The sequence below is a fragment of the Alligator sinensis genome, unplaced genomic scaffold (assembly GCF_000455745.1).
Source record: "Alligator sinensis unplaced genomic scaffold, ASM45574v1 scaffold794_1, whole genome shotgun sequence".
Classification (NCBI taxonomy): Eukaryota; Metazoa; Chordata; order Crocodylia; family Alligatoridae; genus Alligator; species Alligator sinensis.
Window position 1 is genome coordinate 255,977 of NW_005842125.1, and position 20,039 is coordinate 276,015.

At 45.3% G+C, this 20,039-nt stretch overlaps 1 protein-coding gene across 10 annotated transcripts in view; it reads left to right on the forward strand.

Annotated features, from left to right (window-relative positions):
- The window catches only part of SLC8A1 (solute carrier family 8 member A1), a 348,746-nt gene that overhangs the window by 229,387 nt on the left and 99,320 nt on the right, over nucleotides 1–20,039 (forward strand). The gene's annotated exons all lie outside the window — the stretch shown is intronic.

A 20,039-nucleotide genomic window follows, 5' to 3' on the forward strand; every position in this document is an offset into this window, starting at 1 on the left:
TTTTACTCATCTTATTCTTCCCATGGTTGAACCACTTACCTAGAACTTTTTGAAAAATTCAGCCTGAGGCAGACAGCCAGCATGGAAAAACTCCTGGAAAGTTTGGCAAAGTTATAACTGAAAACAAGGTCTTATGATAGAAAGCTTTTCAAAACCATAATGATAGTTATCAATATAGGCACTACTAATAATTAAAAGCCTTCAAGATATTACTGAGCCAGGGTCTTCTTTTTTATGGAAAGGAAGAACAGTTTGAAACAAAAGCAGTCTAGAAGCATGTACAGCAGTAAGTTTCTTTCTTGTTGTTTAAGCATCAGAGGTTCACGGCCTCAGATATTTGCGTGTGAACTGCTAGTATCACCTACTAGTTCTGCTCTCCAGAAGGATGGCAGCACTCAAAAACAGCAGCTGAATGTTTCAAAGTAACTTGTAATTTTGGGGTGCATGGCTTGAGATTTCTTTATGACCTTGCCTGGCACAGTCCCAACCACCCTCCCTGTGAAAATCAGGTCCATTGAATTTGTTTCATTAGATATTTGAAAATTGGGGTACTCAAATCATAAGTCCTTTTGGAAAATGTAGGCTGCAGAGTCTGAGCTGAATATGGTAATATCCTGTAAGTTATGGTATAAGGCCCAGGCAAGGAGCGTGCCCATCTGAGCAGCACGTTGAATAATAAATCCATGAAGATTTCTCTCAGCATTGGAGTACCATAGACTTTATTCCTGAACCAAAACTGTCAAGAGCTGTCTTATTTTTGAGTCACCACAGGACCGAATATGATTTTGGAGCTATGGTTTTAGACATCATTGGGTTCTCAGAGCTCAGAGATGCAAGCTAAATTCGTTGAGCTGACCACAAACGAAAATAATTTTTAGCAGTGGAGCTAACTAGATTTAGCATGTACATATATGTGTAGAGAAGTCTCCTCTGATGACCTTTACAAATACAGATAATTTACAGTCAGGGCACCAAATGATGGCCTTTACTGCAGTGCTTGCCTTATATGGATTTTAAACTAGGACAAGCACTTTGCTGGCAGGATGCATTTATACAAGTGGCTTTTTAAAGTATTCCTGTCCTCTTTCTGTAGGTTAGGGTTGGGCAAAATACAGCCCGCAAGCTGGATCCGGCCCAATGGCAGTCTTTGTCTGTCCCACATCAGGTCTCTTGGTCCCACCTGGCCCAGGCACCGCACTGCCACAGTACGTCCTCCCACCCCCTGGGCATACAGGGGGGCTGGGGTTGCCCCATAGCTAGACTGCCTTTCTAGGCATCCCAGGTGGCAGCTGCTCCTTCCAGCTGCCCCTGCTGCTAGCCCTAGCCCCATGGTAACAGTGGGGATCCATGCTTCACAGCTCCAACCCCATGCACCCTGCACCTGCTCCAGCCTTGCCTGCCTGGGCTGAGCAGGGGCAGCATGGGACAGAAGCTGTAGCTCAGCATGGGGGAAAAGCAGCTTCTCCTCCTCCTGCTGCTGGCCGTTCCCTGCTGCAGCCACCCAGAGCCCACGCTGGGCTGCCTTGCGGCTCCTCTACGCTGCCACCACTGCACTGCTGGGCAGCCTGGAGGTGACAGTGACACCAGCATAGAGGAAGGGCAGTGCAGCGCAGGCTCCAGGCAGCTGCAGCAGGAACAGTCAGCAGTGGGAGGGGTAGGGGCTGCTTTTGCCCTAGGCTGAGCAACAGCTTCTGTTCCACACTGCTTCTGCTGCTGCTGCTGCTGCTGCTGCTGCTGAGCCTGGGCGGGTGAGCCTGGAGCACGTGCAGGGAGTGTGGGGTTCGGCTGTGCAGCACTCGTTGCTGCTGGTACTGCTGGGCTGGGGCCAGTGGTGGCAGCAGCCAGAAAGAGCAGCTGCCACCTGGGCTGCCTAGAAAGGCAGCCCAGCTGCGGAGCTGCCCCGGCCCTGCTGCATGCTCAGGAGATGGCAAGATGTGCCATGGAAGGACAGTGCAGAGTAGGTATGGGGTGGGCCTAGGCAGGACTGTGCCCAGGTTCCAGCTGGGATACCTCCGCATAGATGTTTGGGTAGGAAGGGACCTGAGTAGATCATCTAGCCCAACCCCCTGCCCTGGGCAGGAAAGAGCGCTGGGGTCACATGACCCCAGCCAGGTGCATGTCTAGCCTCCTCTTAAAGACCCCCAAGGTAGGGGAGAGCACCACCTCCCTTGGAAGCCCGTTGCAGATTCTGGCAACCCTTATCGTAAAGAAGTTCTTCCTGATGTCTAACTTAAATCTGTTCCCCATCAGTTTGTGGCTTTTGTTCCTAGTTACTCCAAAAGGTGCCCTGGTAAGCAAAGCATCTTCTATTCCTTGCTGCCCTCCCCCCTCCATTCCTCCAATGAGTTTGTATGCGGCCACAAGATCCCCTCTCAGCCTTCTCTTGCAGAGGCTGAAGAGATTCAGGTCCCTCAAACTCTCCTCACAGGGCTTTGCCTGCAGGCCCCTAACCATATGGCTGGCCCTCCTCTGAACCCTCTCGAGGTTGTCCACATCCCTCTTGAAGTACAGCGCCCAAAACTGGACACAGTACTCCAACTGTAGCCTGACCAGTGCTGCATAGAGGAGAAGTATCGCCTCCCTGGACCTGTTTGTGATGCACCTGCTAATGCATGATAAAGTGCAGTTAGCTTTACTGATCACTTCATCACATTGATGACTCATGTTCATTTTGGGGTCAGCTATGACTCCGAGATCCCTTTCCACTGCTTTGCTGCTGAAAAGGACCTCCCCCAGCCTCCTTCTCCCTAGGTGCAGCACTTTGCACTTATCTTTGTTGAACGGCATCCTGTTCTGTTCTGCCCACTTTTCCAACCTGTCTATATCCTCCTGGATTTGTTCCCTACCCTCTAGTGTATTAATTTTACCCCATAATTTGGTATCATCTGGGAATTTGGACAGAGTGCTCTCCATACCCTCGTCCAAGTCACTGATGAAGACATTGAACAGCACTAGTCCAAGGACCGAGCTTTGTGGGACTCCACTGCCCACATTTTTCCGGGTCAATATCGACCCATCCACCACCACTCTCTGGGTGACCCCTAAGCCAATTTGCTACCCATACCCACACACCCACATCCACACATACCCCCACACCCTCCCCCACACTCCACATACACATACTTCCACACACACACACACACCCACAGCCCCCCACAAACCCCATACGCACCCCTCCACACTCCCCACCAATATACAAGAGTAAGACTTCATTTTGAGCTATTATGCAATCACTTCTATATACATCACACAATCACACACAAATCAGGACAAAAATATTTTTTTTAATAAAATTAAAATATGTTATTGTCAATGTTTGATTTTTAGTATGTAATTTGGTTTTTTCAATTCAAAGATGGCAGACCCCCTTCCCTAAAGGAGTACTTTTGGGGGCAAAGGGAGGGACTTCAGGTGGCAAAGGTCAGGGGTTAGGGACCGGGACTTCTGGTCCCAAGAAAGTGACCAGGGAGCAGGGCACCTATCAAGGGATGGGGCTACCCTTGTGGCCCTCAAGAGCTCACCAAAACTTGTTAAGCAGTCCTCCACCCAAAATAATTACCCACCCCTGCTCTAGGTGCACATATGACAAAAAATATGAGCAAATTAATAATGAACTCTATCCCTCCAAATGAAGAATAAGCCATCTTCCCTTAACTCATGTACCCAGTCCTCAATCTACCTCCATCTCAAAAGCCAGGGGAGACCAGTCTTAGTGCTGTGCTGTACACATAAAATGTGCCCGGGAATTGCTATGGAAACGATGATGATGTAGTAACACATGCTTGCATTACAGCACTCAGCATCATGGTACCCCTGTGTTGCCCACAGTCTTTATCTTTGTTTTTTCCTCCCAACCCCATGCACTCAGGAGGGTGGTGAGTGCTAGGCAGGGTGTTGTGAGGCAGCTCACATGTATACACCAGCCCCATAGGGTGAAGTGGTGCACCTAGCTTCCTTCCAAAGCTCATTGTGACAGTTGAGGTACACGGGTTGTTTGTGGATCCTCACAAAGGTCACACACCTTCTGGCTCTGGGTTCTTTACTAGGCCTCTGTCCGTTGTAAATGTTCTGGTATTAGTGCATGCCTCAACACTGCTGTATTGTGCATGCCCTATTACTTACTATCACAGCCCAATGCACACTGTGGATGGTGGCTGCCCTACTGTTATGCCCACCTGTCACAGAGCACTGAGGTGCCCTGCTCCCAAAGAGGGGAAAACTGCTAGGGAGGAAGCCCTAGCAGGGAATAAGGAGCCCAGCTGTGGGTTGCCAGGGCAACCAGAGAAGGTCAGCTGACCACTAGGGGCAGGGCCTGGCTCCCTTTATAAACCCTAGGGGCTGGAGCCAGAGGCAGTTCCCTGCCAGCAGCCCAAGAGGAAAGAGCCCTGTCATGGAAGAGAGGGGAGGCTTGACGGCAGGAGCAGTGTTTGGCAGTGCTGAGGGATGGAGTAATCCCTGGGTAGGCTTAAATGTTCTTATGGCCAAGCAGCTTCCATTTTAAGTTATAGCCAGAGGGCTTGTGTTTATGTTGCTGTTTGTTAGTCCGGTGGTTTGGGTGGGGCTATTAGGGGTTGAAGGAGGCCTCATAGGGGACTCACAGTGGAGTGTGAGGACCCCAGCACCAGTGAGGGCACAGCATTTGCGGTGCATAGACCCCAGCCCCAGAGAGGGCGGCAGTATTGAGGAGCACCCTGAGAGGGGTCGAAAGCCCCAGAAGCCCCAGCGAGAGGGCGGCTTGACAGAGAAGGCCCCGAGAGAGGGCAGAGCGCCCTGAGAGGGGGCGAAAGCCCCAGAGAAGGGGGCAGTTACAGAGAAGCCCCAGTGCAGGTGTGGTGAGCCCCGGAAAGGGGGCAGCACTACTGGGGAGCCCCAGAGAGAGGGACAGTTGCAAAGGAGCCCCAAAGGAGGGGGCATTATTGGGGAGCCCAGAGAGGGGGCGGCGTGACTGGGGAGGCCCAGAGAGAACAAAAGGGGGCCTGTGCATAATTAGATTGAGACATAACATCCATTCCATTGGTGAGGTGTGGACTGCGGTGTAGGGGAGGAAACGGAGCCCCAGATAGCGCCCCTTGGCAACGGGGCAGTACAAGAGCAACCTCCCGCTAATTAACACCAATTATTCAATTAATAACAAGGCATGGCAGGCGAGTAGGCAGGCGGTTGCCCCAGGAACAGGTGTGCAGGCCCCGTTTAGGTCGGCCCAGATCGTGTACCTGTCACACCACCTTGTTCACTGCTGAGCTCACATCCATGTTTTCCATGGTTTCTTTGTGACCTTTGGGAACCAGTCCCCACCCTGTCCTCACAAAAGACTGTCATTATTCCTGCAGGCTGCTAGGCAGATGGGATTAGAAGTATCTAGCTCTTGCAAACATCTCTTCTTTCCTGAGATTCCCTAGCCCTTGAGGTCTTTCCAGTACATACTAAACTATCAGAGGAGCACCGGGAAATTCAGGATGGGATGGTCTACCTGCCCAAAATACTGAGGAGCCCAGCTCCCTTTAAACTCTTCTAGTTTCCTTGGGGTTTTTTCTTTGGATCTCTCCAGTCTACTACATGAGTGGCAAAGGTTAGTCTCATCCTGCAATGGCCAAGGTGATATAATTAAAAAGGATCCCTCCCTCAGCTCCTCTCTTGAACAGAAGCATGTCACAAAGTACTCGAGTGGTTTTTCATATTCACATTATTGTCATCCAGTCTGTTCCTTTTTGTTTAGCTCTGTTTAAATAGTCTCCTTGGTAACAAAAGGAAGAAGTGGGCTTTTTTTTCCCTGCCATTTGGCTAGCAGGTTTGATTTCCTGCTTATCTCAAAATCAGCATCCACAGTACAAAGAAGAGCCTTTAGTCTACAATTCACTGATAAACAGATATTAGTTTGTTTTCCACTTTTCATACATATTTGAAAGTCATGTTGTTAGGGTTTTCATAGAGGGATTAATTAATCAGTGATGTCTTTTTAAAAGAAAGGATTTTATTTAGAGTTTAGGTTGACAGTATTCATTTTTAATCATTTACTTCATTTTATGGTAAATATACAATAAGCCATTCATATTTCTCTAACAGTAGCTTTTGTAATACCCTGCATGCTGTTCCTTTGACCTCATATCTATCTAACAGCAAAAAAAAGTGTCATATCAGTCTGTTAGTTCCTTGTACATACTGCTACTCTTCAGCTGTAAGACAAACAGATATGAAATGCATAAAGGACGTAGAAGGCAAAGAGAAGAGGTTGCTTGGATACATTTGTAACATCAGTGGAAAAGGTTTTTCAGGAGATGCTATAATGCCTCCTGCCTGTTAGGCTAATACATGGTATTTGGCAGTCTGGCTGCATTTGTGCCTGACACTGTACTAAATAACCTGAAATAAAAATTGTGTGTGTGTTGTTCTTTATAGAACACTGTCCAGTGCATTTTTTTAGTGATGAAGCCTGTAAACAGAGAAGAGTTTTGTCCCTGACATCCCTTTCTGTTTGAAGGCCGTGTTTTACAGTGCTGGGGTGACTTAAAACAGTAGTTAGTTCCCAAAAGTTAGGAGGGGGAAGGAGCTCTCTCACACAGCTTCCATTAGCACCTAGTGGCCTTACTCCCAGGCATCCAAGGGCCTCTGTGGGTAAAATAAGACAAAGAGCTGCACTGCCCAAGGGGGAGCACAGAGGAAGTGGTACCTCAGTAACCTGCTGCTTGCCCAAAATAGCCCTGAGGATTAGCTGGCTGTCTGCTCACTGCAAAGGGCACAGTGGAATAGAGTGCCCCCCCCCTCACATGCACACGCATACACTGCCCTAGCCCTGTTTTGTGAGGGCCAAGAGACCAAGGGTAGCCTCTGGCTGATCCCTCTGTCGAGTGAATCTCTACGAGGGCCCACACACAAGTTAGGGGCAGATGTTTTCCCCATGTAAGGACTCCACTGGATTTTGGCTTACCAGTTCCACTGTCACCACTGAACCCAGCTCTTGGCAGGTGGCTAGAGAGGCCCTGGTTCCCTCCCTTCAGCAGAGATGATCTGCATACACTGAACAGCTGGGTCAAGGCCAAGGTTGGCAAACACTTTCTTAAAAGAGAAATGTGACTTCCCCAGCAGCAGGTTGGCAGGGTCCAGTGGCAGCTCACAGGAGACCGGAGGTGTTTGAAAAAGCTCGAAATCCCCCATGTACCCATAATGAACAGTGCAACTGGCACTTCTGTTTTCTTGCCAGCACAGAGTTTTGGCCACCTGGGGAATCCCACTCTTTTAAAGCAAAAAAGAAAAAAAGAAAGATAAAACATCCTAAAGCATGCGGGAATCTCAGGCCTCCTGAGAGCTGAAGATCTGCTTTCTCTTAATGAAAGCTCTAGGTAACCTCAAGACACAACATTCAAACCCAGGCTGAATTTCCCCAGTCCTCTGCTGTGTTCACATCCATAGGTCTGGTTCAAGCCTCTGCTCCTGGTGCCTACGCCTGTTCTTGCTTCAACACCATGGCCAAAGGCTGGTATCCAGTGAGCTAATTTGTTGAAAATCAGCTGTGGTTGCTCTGCTGGTGCTCTAATGGTGCTAGGAAGTGCCACTGTACATCCATCACCAGCATTTTTATGCTGATATGATCTGATCCCCATGTATTGATGAGCAGTTCCATGTGCTAAAATTGATAAACAATGAGCAGAATTTCACATCATGTATTAAATACTGTTTCTGTTACTTTTGACATTATGTAAAACCACTCAGCAATGCCTCATATTTCCAAAGTGAAAAACATGCTCATTTCCTGGGTGGGTGCATTGAGTATGCTGGGCAGTTTGGCCTGCTTTCTGGGGAAGCAACATGTAATTTTCAGACAGCAGAATTGGTGTTCAGAGATTTACTCTCCGGTGGCCTGGAGGATCTATGATCCTCTGAAATGAGTGTCCTTGATATTTCAGTCTTCTAAAAGAACTTGTTGCCTCTAAGTTTTCATAACTTGCATAAAGGAAGACGGGGCTCTGGCACAAACAATTTGGGGGGTTGGTTTCTAGGATTTGAAGTGAATCTGGACCAGTAGTGAACTCTGTAGCCAGTAATTTAAATTCAGCCTGTGGGATTATTATATTTGAAACCGCCTTGACAGCAGTTTACTTACAACTTCTCATAATATAAGCTCAGTCTGATAAATGATGGCAAGCTTGTAAAAGATCAAAGAACTGTGACATAGCTGTGGAGTCCATTAACATCAACAAGCTCCCCAGGAGTACACCCCATAGGGAACTATGGTACTGAAAATAGAGACGTAGTTAGTCATGTTAGTCTGAAGTCAAGCAGAAGGCAGGGCAGATTTGCGCCTTATAGATTAAGTTATATATCTCACAAGCTTTTCTGAGCTGGAGCTTACTTCATTGAATGCTGTGAAAGGACGTGCACAGACCAATGTATAAAATTGAGAGAGTGATTGGCATATAAAGGGGTTAGGAAAGTGGGCAGTGCTCAAATTGCCTGGCTTAGTTTTTAAGATAACTTTGTTCCTATAGGTTCTTTGCTTGTTAACTCTTCTAGCACTGACCACCTCCCTCTCCCTTTTTTCCTTTGTATTCAAATCGCTCTCTATTTTATACACTGATCTGTGCTATATATATCTCTAATTTAGTTAGTATAGGAAGTGCAAATCTACCCTGCCTTCTACTGAAAAGAGATGTCATTCTGGTATCTAGGTACTGAATTTTCAAACACGAACCAGAGACTCTCCCTTTCCCTCCTCCCAACCCCAGTTCCTACAGAAGCATCTGCTATTGTGCACATCAGTCCAAGTGCAGAATGTTAGTGGGCATGTCTACACGAGACACTAAATGCGCAGTAGATTATTTCTACTGTGCATTAGCGCGTCACAACAAAAGCCATGCTAAGGTGCTAATGCGCAGTAGAATTAGTTTACTGTGCATTAGCATAATTTTAAAAGCATGCACTGGTGCTACTGCGCAGTAACACTGGTTACTATGCATTTCATTAGTACTGTACCTGTTATTACAGGTACTTAATGCAATGTAACCATGGTGCATAAATGCACATGTAGATATGCCCAGTGTCTGTGTGGGTGATCTCTCTTGGAAACTAGTGTTTTGCTTAAACTGGAATAAAAGTATTGCAGACACACAAGGCATGCTGTTATTTTGTATGAGGAAAACATAGCACACCATGTTGGACCATTGAAACCTTGGAAATGCTGAAGTCAGTCGTTTGCACTTAGATACAAGAATTTATTCAAAACTGATCGGAATCCCGGTTTTCTCTGCTTAAAAATTGCAAATTCTCTGATTTAAAAACCCCAAAATCCGCAATTAAAATGAAACGCCACTCTACATATATAGGTATCAAATGAACATAATGGTTTATTGACATATTTACAGTTTTAAAGCAGCTTGGAAGCCTACCAGTGCCTCAGGCACTACAATAAAATAAATTCCAGATATCTATAAATTTTGGTGTTTGATTTTGGGTTTTTTTATCATGGAAAATCAGAGCTCTCCCTGCCCCCTTTTGCTCACCAGGATGCAGGTCCAGAACTCTCACTCCCAAGCCGTATTTCCCCCCTCCCCCCCAGCCTTGCTGGTGCCCCTCACTCTCCACCCACATCCCCCCAGCCCTGCTGGAGGGGGCCCCCAGCTGCTAAAACTACAGGGCCAGGGACCCAGGTGCGCAGCCCCCTGCCCACCCCTCCAGTAGTGCCCGAGCCCGAGCTGCTGCCTGTGGGAGGCGGTGGCAGCTGCTGTGGTGGAGCAGAGTGCAAAGCCTAGCTCCCTCTCCCTCGTGAGCAGCACAGCCAGAGCAGAGCCTATGGGGGGTGGGGGCGGGGGCAGGCTGCCCATTGCGGGCTTGGGGCTTCCTGCTCTGCTCCCCTCCCTCTGGGCTCCATGGACCAGCAGGCAGGACCTGGCACAGCAGGGTAGAGCAGGGACATGTGGGGAAGCTCCTTGCTGCTGCAAGCCCCCGCTGCCCTGGCAAAACATCCTCTGCCTGCCCAGCAGCAGCAAAGGCCACAACTGGGTGCTATCACCCACTTGGGCTTAGTGTTTGAGCCTAAAGCACTAACTTCTGTAGTAGATTCACTAATGTCTAGTGTAGACCAGCCATTAGAGGGAGAGAAAGAGCCACAGTCTCCAGCTGGCAGCTTTTGTAAGCACTGTTGTTGCTGATGGAAAGTGAGGGAACCACTTTATGTAAAACAGTAATGGGTGACAAAGTTCTGTTATCTATGAATGGAAAGATTTTTATTGTGAGAAAATACATGTGTTCCTCACTTATAGAGCAGAAGGGCAGTTCTTATTCAGGGGGAGTGAGAGGGCTTCTCACTGCTGGTACATGAATAAAGGAAATGAGTATAGAGATATGTCCACATGGACACATAGCAGAATAAAACCAGAAAAGTATAAACACTGAGATGGATTCTCCACATGCAATATTGATGTTTCTCTCTAGATGACATGCTGGTTTTGAACAGTGCATTGTGCTTTCATAATGCACTCACCTGAGTCCTCCTGGCACTCTATTCTATTCATATGTTAAGCCACTTTGCACAGTGGAACTAGCTGCAGGCTTCATTCCAGTAGGAGGTACAGTGAATACACAAAAGGTAACAGGTGCTCTTGTTTCATGGAGGCAGTGTGAACATGTAGGGGACCCATTATGATCACATTGGACCCATGGAAGGGGCAGATCCAGAGCAGGTGGATGGACCCCTCAGAGCTCACCAGCATATCAGCAGAGCTCCTGCTGGGAGCTCCACGTGCGCTGGGAGCTTGACTGCTCCACACAAGGTATACCTAGACTAGAGTCTCTGCTTTCAAGCAGCTCAGCAGCCTGCTGCTGTTTTCTTTTCCCTTCCACCCTCCCACCCAAGTCAGCAGGAGGAGAAAGGAGGAGACAAGTGGCAGCAACAGAAGCTCAGCCTCTACTTTCATGGAGCCCATGGGCTGTGTGCACCTCTTTTCTCCTCCTTTCCCTGCTGCTGTGAATGGAGGCGGGGGGGGCGGTACGGGAGGGAGAAGAAGGATGAATAACAGCAGACTCCAGAGGCAAAAAAGCTCTACTCAGTGGCATCCAGGATCACAACAAGGGACTGCAGTTACATCCCCTTTGGCTGTGTGGCACATGCACATGAGCATTCTTCACTACATGTATACCATAGTGGCTGTACCCCATCACTACTATCCTCGGTCCACCCATGGACCCTGCCTGGTTTGCACATTTGCAATGCAAAGTACTTTGGCTGTAGGAAAAGCTACCTTGCTTTTCATAGCTCATTTACCTAATAAATGGCATGGGAATCAGACTGCATCCCAGCCATGTGCCAGGGAGCGAACTGGATCTGGGAGATGCAAAACAGTTGTGCTAATTGGTGGTTTGGTCTCTGTTTATATATACAATCAGCTTTTAGCCTGTAATTGTTTTAAAATAAAGGATTAAATTCTCCACGGACATAATTTTACTGACTTCAGGGGAGGTGTACCAGACAAGGGTAGGGCCTTAAGACTCTGAAATTAATGTCTCAGAAATCAAAGAAATGTAGGATGAGGTGGGACCTCTGGTTCCAGTCCCCACTGCTGACTCCCCAAGCAGGGGAGGGGAATTACAATGTCAATGAACGTTATATTATGCCCTCAGTTAGAGTGATGAGCCATTCTCGCTTCCCAGTGAAAGGGTTCTGAAGTCTGAACAGTTGGGTTTAGGCTGCGGTCATGCAAGACTTATTTGGGCAGTCCCTTCCAAAACTGATAGAAAAATTCTTTCCTGGCCCCAGCTAAAACCTAGCAGCCTTAAGAGCTTGCAGTGACTTTTGAGATGACTTCTGCCTTTTTGGAGGAGGAAGTAAAATCAGTGTTATAATGGAAACTCAATTGCAGCCTTAACATTGGATCAACTGCCACCATTCAAGAACAAATGTGTTTTAGACTTCCTTACACTCCAGATTCTTGACATTTAATGATAATGTTATTTTTCAGATGAAGGTTCCTGCTGTGCAGTTTTTTCAGCTTTAACTTGGCAAACTTTGCTAAATAATTTACAAGCCTCCATAAATTTCTCCTTGTTTGGCACTCGTTCATTAAAATTCATTTTGGGAGTGACAAAACTATTTCAATAATAGAATGATATTTCATATTTGAGAAGTGTTGTCATGACAACCATGACAGGTGCATGCGGAGAGGGTAAACTCATATTTATTTGAAAGGTTACAGCAGTTATTATTGTAAAGGTAAATCTAGTTACAAATAAAAGCAGAATGCGTATTTAGTTGCACAGAAGTGCAGAAGCAATTGTGTGAGTTTACGTTTTTTCCCTGAAAGAAGATGTGTATAAGAATAATTTGAAGAGGAAAAGGTGGGTGGGGGGGAGGAGCAGGGCTCCCTAGTCCAAATACACCTAATAAGTTTCTATGGTGAATACAAAATTGTCATCTTGTGACATGTGAGACACAAGGGCTATCAAGCCAACTGTTGCCAGCCACACCTCTGAAGACATCACCTGTTGTGCTGCATGGAATTACAACCCATTTTAAACAGGACAGTTATTAAAAAAATACAACTACAAAACGCTGGCAATGCTCACACTTCCTCACAAATCAAGTCCCAGTCCTGTTTCTCCTGTTTACCAGGAACCTCAATCAGCCTGGAAATCATTAGAGTCTTCAGAGACATCTGTTGCCTGAGTAATGTATTGCAAGTGAACAAATAAGTCATGGCAAGCAACCTTCTTCTTTCATACGACAAAAATGGTGTCTGTATCTTTATCTTTGTGCACTTTGGCATTTTTGTCGATTCGGGTGCTCTTGGCAACATTACCAGGGATCACTGCGTGGAAGTGGCTCTCATCGATCCCTGCAAGGAACCTGGCCTTTTAGGTCAAAATGGTGCATTGTATCCTGCCAACCCAATGCAGAGTTCTTTCTGTATTAAGGAGAAGAATGAGTACAGTCCACTCTATGTTACCACAAATAAATAAAGCACTTTAGATAGTACCTAGTTCTCAGTGCAGCTTAGGATGGGTGCAGTCTGAGTGTCCAGAAACAGAAACAAAACAAAATTTAAAAAAGATAACATTCGGTGTTGCCAATTCATGATTTTTTCCATGACACACCAAATAATTGGTGTTTTTCTTAAAACCCTAGTTTCTCGAGTTGTGTAATCAGGATTTCCACTAAAAATGCATTGATTATCTAAGCCAAATGTTTGCAAAGAAATGCTTAAAACAGGACTCAAACATATGAGTTTTAGTACCACTCATGAATGGGTGTGAGCCTTTCCTGGAGGGAAATATTTACACAAAATAAATGCTAACTATTAGGTTATAAAATAGATTTCTTTTATAAACTGGTGTTCAGACTAGAATTAATTGTAGCAGAAAAGGATATTCTGCAAATGCAGCTGTATTATCTGTCTGTGGTCATGTGAAACTGCTTTAAGGCAGCCTCCAGGTGCTAGTGCTTCATTCTACCATTTCTACACCCAGCGCCCAAGAAATGCTGGAGCAGACTAGAGCTGCTTAGGAATTTTTCAGCAAAACTGCTTTTCATATGAATACACGGGTTCATCAGAACTAAAGCTTTCTGCAGTTCCAAGAAGGAACTGTGAGATAGCACAAGAGACCAGCTGAGCAGAATGAGCACTAGCCTAGGTACTCACCTGGGCAAGCTGGAATTGGTTTCCCACTTTCTAGGGAAGTGCCCAGCCCTGGGCTGTCAGTTAGCCTGGTCTCTCTCTTTCTCTCTTTTTTTTTTCCTGATTTTGAAATGTTAAATGTTCACAAGATGGGGGAACCAATTCCTGTCCATGTCTAGAACAGAGTACAGCTGAGACCACAGCCCTAAGAGCCAGTTCATCCCTCTTACACCATTCCCCCATGAGCAGATGCTCTCCTATAACCTTTACCATTGTGCCCCCAGGACAGCCTTGCCTGTGAGCAGGGAGCCCAAAGACTGCCCAGTAGCAAATCCTGGACCTGGATAGGGTGACTCTCAGGCCCTCTCCCCACAGTTTCTCCCCTGCCAGCCCCCTTCTGAGGGCTTTCTTGCAGGCCCTGTAGGAAATACTCACTCATTTTAGAATAATACCTCTGAAATGTCACACTAATGGTACTCTTGCCTACAGGAGGGACAATATAACTGACCTTACCAGGGCCCTGTGATTACAGGTTGTTGTGATCTACGTTCCACAGCCAGTCCACATACTCTTTGGCACAAAATAAAAAGAAATTGAGCTCCTGATGTTATTCAATAGATGGGCAATTCCTAATTCCCTCAGTATGTAGTGTTAAGAATATTTTCTTCTGAGTATTGAGCAAAGGGGATCTTAATGTACACTCAGTCTCTCCATTTTCAAGTCACCACGTGAGTCTTCTGTCTGCAAGCCTCCCAGCCCTGTGCAGCTTAATGAAAACTGGGGCAAAATCTTTCAGAGAGCATTAAAAAATAATATTTTAAAATAAAAAATGTTTTTCTTTATTACTTTCTAAATAATCAAAGAAAGCTGACTAAGCAAGTTAGCAAAATGCCAAGCAAGTCAGAAAAATCCTATGAGGCAGAATGCAAGTGAAATGCTGTGTGTGGGATCTAGTCACGGCAGTGCTTTCTTTGAATAATTAATACTGAAATACTACAGCTCATATGCTGTAAAGGGTGCACGATACAGGAGGTACCTTACAAATGGGACTTAAGGAAGCATTCTAGAAAAGCAATTGTCTGCCAGCATTGTATTTAATACCAATGAGAAACAGGCCACCTGCAAAAAGGGATAAAATATGGATCAGCAGATATTTTGGATGTTCCAAAAGCATGTAGTTCACATTTCCAAAAATAATGTCTTCTTGATCCACATTTAAAAATTTAGGACACTTACAGACATAAAAAAAAACCCGCCAAAAGGTGCTTTACTTTAAACTCTGCATGCCTCCACACTGAGCCAAGCGTGTGCCCAGAAGAGGCACTGCATTAGTTGGACCCAGCTCGCCTAACATCTGTTTAGCTCAGGCACTTTAATGGGGCTTTTTTGATTCTTTCACCTAATAGCTGATTGAATCAGCTTTAGATAAAAGTGTGAAAAGGCCGCACTGAAGTGTCCATTCTATACAGACACTACAGAGCCAGGTCAAACTAACACACTGCTTCTCCTGGTAAAGCACTTTTTTTTTCCATGTCTATCACTGCCCTTACTGTTGGAAATCTGCCAGTTAAGTGAAGTCTGTTTGCCAACATAGTTGTACAAGGAAAAGTCCTGATATAGATGCATATGCACTAGTGTAAAGATGCTATGTACTGGCGTAGCTTGTTTCAGTTTCAGTCGCAGAAAAAGCTATCCTGCTAAAAGCACTTCTCTACTGGATTTCCTGCACCCACATTAATGGGGTTGGTTGAATTTGCTACCTTAATTATACCAGTCTAGTTTAAAACAGCACATTTTTAGGTATAGGCCAGCCCTTAGGTACAAGCAGTCTAATCCCCTAGTTGGGCCTGAGGCTTCTCAATCACTTTAGATAATGGATCGTGAGCTCCTAAGACCCTTTGGCACTTTAAAAATGTTTCCCCTAGATCAAATAAAATAAGATTACAGGGGGAAAAAATGCTCATGCATCTCTACTCCTGCATCTTCCTGCTCTGTCCTTAAATAACATGACTCCAGAGGGGTAATGAAGTAATAAAGTGTAGAAAAGCACTTGTTAGTGCTAAAACTGTTGAAGTCCCTTTTTGATATGACACGTCCCAGACAATCTGGCCTTAATAAAAAAGAAATGAAGAAACATACTATTTGGCACTTAAAAACATAGGGAGATTATTGTTTCTAAAAAGTGTTTTGATGCAGTGATAGGCCTGGCAAGATGGCCTGCTCAGCTAAACATAAACACCATTTTAGCACCCTAACGGGGAAAGGAGTCAATCAGCAGGTTGACAGGAGCGGTGGTGAAAAGGTGGTTGGATAAGTAGGGATCAGAGCAAAATGTTGTCCAACCATGTCATCCTGCAGTCTAAAAAAGCCAGCCGTTCTTTTAGGGACAGCTCTCACAGTGAGCGTGCATACACACACAAACTCCATTACACTTGGACAAACTAAACTCCTGGAATTATTTTCTCCCAGTCCAAGTGCTCAGCACCAGATGTCTGCTGATTATTTTCTCTTTAAAAAGGGCTAGATGAATACTATTATCTTGAAATTGCCATTTTTGTCCAAAGGAAGAATCTTGATAGAATTTTTTCAACTGGCTGCTGAGCATTGTCTGGCTACCTAAAGAGATTTCATAGACATTAGGGCTAGAAGGGACCTTGTAAGATCATCGGGTCCAGCCCACTGCCCCCAAGGGGCAGCAAGTCAGCTAGGGTCAAAGGATCTGAGCAAGATAAACATCCAAATGTTTCTTGAAAGTAGCTTTCATAGAGGAAGGAGGCCCAGTGATTAGGGTACTTGCCTAATGTTCAGTTTCAGTTTTCTGCTCTGTCAGTTTCCTCATGTCATTTCACCTCTCTGCCTCAGTTCCCCATCTGTACTATGAAGATAATAGACCTGTCTTGCCATACAGAGGATAAATTCATCACTAAAGAGGATCACTGTAGGAAGAGTGACCATATATCTACACAAAGATACCATCCCAATATGGAACCATAGTAGCCCATACTCTAGATTCAGTTCAACAATGCTATCACCCTTGATGGACCTGCCAAAGAACAGCAAATCCCACGACTTTAAGTCTAGACTTCTCAGTGCAATTTAATAATGTAATGACAACTCCAGGTCATGATTCAACAAAGTATTTAAGCCCTGCTTAACTTTAAGCAAACAAGTAGTTCCATTGATTTCAACTGGAGGTTTAAAATTATTAGATTATTATAAAGTTATTAGATTCTGAGTTCTGAAGATTGATTCACCGTCTGACAACAGCAAAGTCTGTGGCATAGCAATAAGCCTAATAATATGTTTAGAGCCATCTCTCTGTGCAGGTCAGTGCAGACAACTGCAGGGTTTGTGAACAATGCTGGATTTACTTTTTTTTTCACACACTGGTTTGCAGTGGGGTGAAAAGGAGGAGGTTAACTGAATGCTTGTAAATAAAACCCAAAGAAGTCTCAGTACAATACTTGCTTTATTAGAGTTCCTAAATGCTGCTTCATTTATGGTGGTGGGTTAAGGTGAGAGGTGGAGTTTATTGTAGAGGTGGAGATTGTATTTCAATGTGTGGCTATCCAGAAAATAGACAACAAGTCCTTGTGCATGGTAACATCAATGCAAAGTTATGAGGTGGCAAGACATTCTTAGACAAAGGTTTAAGTAAAAAATATTTATCCCCTCCATGGCCAATCTCTATCTTGTCCTCAGCCATTAATCAAAAGGGTCAGGAAGGTGGAGCTGTACTTCAAACCTGAAGAGGCTCACCCAGCTTGGATATTGCAAAGAAGCAGGGACTTGAAGAGAGCTGTGTCTGACCCCCATAGCAGGGGGCTGGAGCACAATGCTGGAATGGTAGTCTCTGATCATGGCCAACAAAGATAGCTGGAGTATTGCAGTACATTTGCTTAGACAATCTCCAGTAAAGCCAGAGGAATTACATCAGTTTACACTAGTTGAGGATCTGGCTCAGTTGATGAAGAGATAGAAAATCCAAGGCTGGCCATGCTTATAATCCACAGGGACTTCACTCTGAATGTGACAGGGGAAGTGGGGAAGGAGGCTTAGTGACACCCAACAGATCACAGCTTTGGTTTCCTGTGGCTCTAAGCTCCTCTCCTCTGTCTGCGGGGAAAAGAGAGCTGGTAGGCTAGTATCAAGAGCAGGACCTGACCCCCCTCTAGAGGTTTGGCAAGAATCACACAATCCAAAGATTTGTTACAGGTTGACATGTCCATCATTCAGGTCATTCAGGTCAGTAAGAAGATAGGTTGGGGCCTGAACTGGGAACAGTTCAGATAGAGGGGGGCTGAGAAGTGAACACCAAGTGGTTGGCATTCACTGATCGCTTGGTGTGCATGGTCACGTGAATATGCTCTTGCTGCTGCTTGGAAGGACAGAGTGGCAAACTGCAAAAGGACTTTCTGACACAGCCAACATTTCAGGTACAGTTTTGAAATTAGAAAACCTGACTCCACACAAAATTTCTCCAGTGGCATTTATATACCCAAATGGGTACCACAGGTGCTGAATCAGGTTCCAGATGTGAGTAAGGGAAGTTTAGGTTAGAAATTAGGGAAAACTTCCTAATGAAGAGGGTAGTAGAGCACTGGAACAGGCTACCCAGAGAGATTGTGGAGTCTCCATCCTTGGAGGTTTTTAAGACCTGGCTAGACAAGGCCTTGGCTGGGATAATGTAGTCAGAATAGTCCTGCTTTGAGCAGGGGGTGGGACTAGATGTGCCTTCCTGAGGTCCTTCCAACTCTAATTTTCTATGATTCTATGATACTCTAACATAAGTCTCCAAGTATGACAGCTAGTCTCTGCATGTAATGGGTTCTGGTTCAAAGCTCAGTGAAGTCAGTGGAAAAACCCATGTTGGTTTTGGCTCACGCCCGTCAGGAATCTTGTGGCATTGTGCTGATGTAGAAGAAAAAGAAGAATATCTGTGTGACTCCCATGTTTCTGTAATTTTCTCTTTTCTTCTCAAAGATAAACTATGCATCTATTGCTTTTGCTTTATATGATTGAGTTGGCCATTTCAAGAGTACCCTTACTTGAGGTTAGGAAACTATACTTCAGTAAACCAAAGTTGAACCAACTATTCTCCCAAGAGGAAAAGCTGAGAGATGAGAACCCCAAAGTATGCATCCTCCCAGGGTGTCACTGGACAATACACTGTCACAATAAGGCCCAAATAAGGACTTGAGCTGTGTTTTGGAATTTGAACTCAGTATATTCTGATGTTCAGACCTCAGTTTTTTTGTTCAGTAAAAGAGAGTAATGACACAGAAATATAAACCTTCCAAGATGCAGTTAAAGGAAATCCTGTTACTCAGACCATATACTGGCATTACAGCAACTAATTATTGGACTAGGATTTTTCAGACAAACAAATATTGTCATCATCATCATTGGCAATCCCTCAATTCAAGGTTGATCACAACTCTACCACAACTCATTGATGGGTCTTGAGATGACTTAAGAGTCCAGTCCTTGAGCCACAGATATGTCCACAGAAGTTGCTGGTCTTTCAGCAGGGGAGAACAGGCTGCAGGCTAGGATTCCTCTTCTTTTCCTTCCTCTGCTCTCTCTTCTCTACTTTGAAAGCAAGATGCTTTACCTCAAAACAGGTTGCTGCTTGGTTGAGGTTGCTGTGCCATTGGAGTCGATTGGCAGCCAACTCCTCCCAGCTCTTGATGTCGGCATCCATTTTTTTGAGGTATTCCTTGTAACATTTCCACTAGCCACTGCAAGATCTCAGGTCCTTACTTAGATGGGAGTAGAGCACATGTTTTGGGAGTTGAGAGTCAGACATCTGCACACAATGTCCAGTCCAGCAAAGTTGGTGCATGAACAAATATATGGTAACAGGGAAGCTGGGAAGGAGTGGGGGGTGGGGTTTTTTTTCTTTCCACCTGTCTCCTTCTAAGTATCTAGTGAAGTTGCAGTACCCAGGCTGTCTAGGGCTGGTAAATCTAGCTCAGGTGGTTAAATACAGCTCAGTAATCAGGGTGTTCAAGTGGAAACCAGAAGATCTGGGTTCTGTTTCCAGCTCTGCTACTGATGTGCCATGTGACCATTGGCAAGTCACTTCAGTTTCTGTATTGCCAGGCTCAGCTGTTTAGATTGCATGTTTAAAGATCAGTCTGTCTCTTAGTATGTATACATATAGCACCAGGTACAATGGGGTCCTGCTAAAAGAGCAAGTCAGTTACTTTCCATACAAAACCTCAACCCCATTTTTGCTAACACTTTACACACATGGTGAAAAAGGTGGTCTTTGTGCCAAAGACCTTACAATCAAAGTAATTTGTGGGTCATGAACATTCCAGGGGTGTTTGGTTTAAGTATAACTCTTCCAGTTTATGCCCCATGAAACCAGATGTTTTATTAAAACAAAGCATACTCTGATTTCCCTTTTTTTCTGCTGCTGCTTTTGGAGGC